At 36.8% G+C, this 4,849-nt stretch overlaps 1 protein-coding gene across 10 annotated transcripts in view; it reads right to left on the bottom strand.

Annotated features, from left to right (window-relative positions):
- Window positions 1-4,849, bottom strand: part of LOC107675841 (liprin-alpha-2-like) — a 106,483-nt gene that overhangs the window by 47,649 nt on the left and 53,985 nt on the right. The window lies entirely within an intron of this gene.

Raw genomic sequence — 4,849 nt, forward strand, 5'->3', positions numbered from 1 at the left:
CTCTGTAAAATATCAGAAGTGGCATGCACCCGGTAACTGAAAAAGGTTTTGGCACAGGGCCTCAAGTATGAATCAGTCTTACACAAATTTAATTAGGAGCAAAGGCAACAAAAGCTAAGTTGACAAAGTGCCAGGACGCACATTTACTGAAGTGTATCACAGACACAGGGAGGGACACAGCTCAATGGGACTGGTTCTGATCCTACAGCCCAAAGCAGAGATTACAGAGAGAGACATATATTGTTAGAGAGAGAAAGAGAGGATAAGATCAGAAAACCACACAGACAAAGAGGCCACATTTTAGGGCTGAACAATTAATTGCATTTGCGATAATACGAAATATGAAATATGAAAAAACGCTATTTTTCAATTGCAGAGGCTGCAATTACACTCGGCCACGTGACACGCGAGAGTAAAGAGGTGTGTTCAACTTGAAGATCGATCGGTGTATGACATCAAAGTACGGCGAGAGAAAGCATAAGGAGACGTCCGCTCTCTTATAGCTCTCGCAGTACTTTGATGACACACACTCATCGGTCTAAGCAGCACTGCTTCAAGTCGCGAGCGGGCCATCGGCAGAAAAAGAAAAGAAATAAAACAGTAAACAGCCAAAGGACGTAACTTAGAATGGGAGATGGATCGGTTTGTGAAAGAGAAGAGAAAAGCCATAGATGAAGTCGCACAGACCCAGGCAGGTGCTGGTCATTCAAAAGCGAAATGCAGAAAATATGACGAGGCATATCTTGCTCTCGGCTTCCCTCACCGTGCCTATACCGGATGCTACAGATGTCGCGTCGCGCCGCAACAGCTCTACACTGGACGCGACAATGCGACCATTGCAAATAGGGCTGGGCAAAAATAATCGATTTTTTAAATGACATCGATTCGATATCGATTCTCAAAAGCCGCGAATCGATCTTTTCCGGGATTTATTTCAGCACATTTAAAACAAGATCTGATTAACGTAAATCTTATCATTAGTCTTCTCCACTAGATGAATTTTTTTGAAATATCAATAGCATTTGTATTAACTATATTCACTGAATGTAATTAAAAAAAAATCGAGAATCGAATCGAATGGAGAGCTTGCGAATCGAAATCGAATCGAATCGGGATATTTGAATCGATACCCAGCCCTAATTGCAAATCATTTTAACTTTGTGTCAGTACGTCATAAATAGAAGCAGGTGTTTTTTTTCCCTGTAGGTTTTTTAAATTAAAAAAGCATTGCTTTTTCATAATGTTTAGTGAAATTATTTGGTAGTCTGAGGTGGAATGGGGATTCGGGAAAGGGGGGGGCAGATATTTTTATAGGTTTAAAGGGGGGCGCGACCAAAAAAGTTTGACAACCACTGGTCTAAAGTTAACAGACAGTGTTTAGTGCAGTCCACATGTTTACATATGTTTATTACAGTGACTTTGAATTACCTAAAGTAGTGTGGTAAAGCAACAGATTTGTTTTTATATTTCTGCAATCTACTTTAGTTTGTGATTTGTCATATTAAATCGCAATCGCAATATTGGTCAAAAAAATCGCAACTACATTATTATCCAAAATCGTTCAGCCTTACCACATTTACACTGTCAAACAACTAGTTAGATGAAATAGTGTCATCTAAATCTGGCATAGATCAGATCTTGTCTGTCTGAATCCTAATGCAAATGTGGCATAATTAGAATACTCAATATTACAAATATTAGCATTTTTCATTTTTTTTTCTTTAAATAAATGAACACTTCTATTCAGAAAGGATGCATTAAATTGATGAAAGCTGACAGTAAAGACTTTTACTTTGCCTCTTTTTTATAAAAAAAAAAAAAAAAAAAAAAAAAAAAAAAAAAAAAAAAAGGATAAAAATCCTGGAAAAAAATTATCATGGTTTCCAGAAAAATATAAATCAGCAGAACTGTTTTTAACATTGATAATAATAAGATATGTTTCTTGAGCAGCGAATCAGCATATTAGAATGATTTCTGAAGGATCATGTGACACTGAAGACTGGAGTGATGATGCTGAAAATTCAGCTTTGTCATCAAAGGAATAAATTACATTCTAAAATGCATTAAAATTTTAATATTTCACAATATTACTGTTTAACTGTATTTTTGATTAAATAAATGTAGCCTTGGTGAGCAAAAAGATTCTTCCAGTAACATTTTTTCAATCGAAGTGTCTAAAGTAAAAAAAAAAAGATTAAAACAAAATAAGTGAAATAAAAAAATGTAAACAAAAAGTTTACGTTTGCCAAATAAAAATAAGCATTTATGTTTTTCATCACAGTGTATAGAAATTTTGGTTTCAGCTAAGAATTTGCGTATCGACTTACCCGAGTGTAAACAGATTGGATGAATTTGGACATGTGTCAAAATATTGGATCTGTGCTGTGAAAATGTAGCGAGTGAGATACAGTGAGACAGAGAAACAAATAGAGAAAGGCAGAGAAGGAGAAACACACAAACAGTTCACAAACAGACAGAGGGACAGATTTCTCATCAGACCGAATCTGTCAGTCACACTCTAGTGGAGGCAGATGCCGTGAAGGTGCTGACAGATGTCGTTCTCATCGACGAACTCCAGTAACGTCCAGCACAGTCATCAGGGTCACAGAGAACAAGACGAATATAAATACACCTCATTCTAGATACAGCTAGCTTGCCTGAGAGGATTATGGGTAAAGATATACCAAGACTTGAACTGAGCCCCCAACACTGAAAGCGAATCTTTCAGGTGATGTGACACAACATGACCAAGGGAACCGTCACATCCACACCATCAGCTCTTCCAGAATTGTCTGGAGTTTGGCTCTTTCATGCATCACAGACGTTCTGTTTCTGACAAGCTTTAAAGTGCCTTTGGTGAGATATAGAGAGAATACAAAAGACAGTGTCGGCAACTCCTGACTGAACCAACATCAGTTCTCCCCAACAACTTTCACATCAGCTCACCTCCTCAATCGCTCCTCTTGTTCTCTGGCTCAACCCAAAATAGCTTCATTCATGTATTCCTCATTATTAAACAACAAAATTAATGTTTCTGTCTCAAGAAAGCTGGCTTGGATTCCCTCCAAACTCTCTCTCTCTCTCTCTCTCTGGGGATCCAGGTGACAGAAAAAGCTCAAAAAGTTCACTGCGGTAAGTGTGGTTTCAGAATGCATCTCGGAACAGGACACTGCGTCTCTATGTACAGAGAAATATGCAGCATGGAGGTTTACGGTCAAACGGTTACACATTATATACAAGCATACCCATAATCATACCGCCAGGGGCATCGCTAGACATAAATGATATTTGTGGCATGGCCAATTAGAGCCAGAGCATAATGCAAAACTATCTTCAAGAGTAAAAAATCCAAAGCAGAACCATGTTTGTAGGATTTTAAATTTGGCTATTAAATGTCATCAAGGTTTGCTAGAAAATATCATAAAATAAATGATTAACTTAAAATTAGGTCTGAGCGATATGGCCAAAAATATTTTCATATCAGTCGATATTGATAATTATCGCAAAACATAAAAAATTTTTATTTCTTTAAAGTTTAAAGGCAGATTTTTGTTCCTAAGTGAAAGTTGTATAAACCAGACCGTTAATGATCGATTTTAAACTACTCTTTATGGTCAGAACATGACAAACATTTCATGTTTTTGAATTCCTTACACTTTTCCTTACACAGCTCTGTTTCCTTCCGCTTTTGGTGCATAAACATAATATCGAACATTTATTACACTCTTGTTATCATTTTATCGAGGAAAATTATATCATGATAATTATCATTATCATTTTATCTCCCAGCCCTACTTAAGATTAAGATAAAGAAAAAGACACAATTAATGTCCCAAATTAAAATCTCAGAGAAATCTTTACTTTCTGAGATATTTTTATAGACCAATTTTATAGACCATCAGTTAAATTAAAAATAATGCATAAAATAATCAAGGGTGATTCCCCACCCTCCCACCCCCCACAACAATACATGTCAGTATAAGTCCAAGAAAACTGTCACGTTGGTCAGCAAGTTTTAAGTTTTAAGTTTTAGGCTTTGGCTTTATGTAAATGAAATTGTGTCCATTGCTGCTGACATGACACTCATTAGTGTGCATCTTGTTTTAGCTGTGTATGACACATAATGCAACACCAGTGCTTTGTTAAGGGTGGCTACAGAAGGTTACAGATGCAAGAACAAAAAGACCAAATGCAAATTGTCTTGCAAACACTGTAACAAGCTCACACAATCAACATCACATACAGACAGCTATCATTTAGAAGCAAAGCACCAAAGACAACAGCTTGTCTTTAAAGGCATAGTTCACCCCAAAATTAAAATTCTGTCATTAATTACTCACCCTCATGTCGTTCCAAACCCGTAAGATCTTCATTCACAATTGAAGATATTCTGACAGCTCTAGAGGGACGCCTCATGTGTCTGATCACACTTTCAGGCCTTCACTCACCTGACCATAAACCCAAACCAGCTGGGAATTCTGGGAGAAATGCCACCCAACTTCAAGATCCTGCTGCTCCAACACTCAGAGGACAGGGGGGATGGACTCAACTTTATTATAGAGATTTACAATCATGCATTTGACAGATGCTTTTATCCAAAGTGACTTACACTGCATTCAAGTTCATGCATTCCCTGGGAATCGAACTCATGACCTTGCTTGCCATGCTCTACATTCTATTATATTCTATTCTATCATTTATATAATTAGTTTGTATTACATTCTATTTGTTCTGTTCTACTCTGCTCTATTTATTATTTTCTATTCTTTATTTGTTCTGCTTTATTCTATTGTATTTTTCTGCTCTGTTCTGCTTGATTCTATTCTCATCTGCTCTGTTCTGTTGTATT

This window comes from Sinocyclocheilus anshuiensis, unplaced genomic scaffold, assembly GCF_001515605.1.
Source record: "Sinocyclocheilus anshuiensis isolate Anshui unplaced genomic scaffold, SAMN03320099.WGS_v1.1 scaffold1640, whole genome shotgun sequence".
NCBI classification, from domain to species: Eukaryota; Metazoa; Chordata; class Actinopteri; order Cypriniformes; family Cyprinidae; genus Sinocyclocheilus; species Sinocyclocheilus anshuiensis.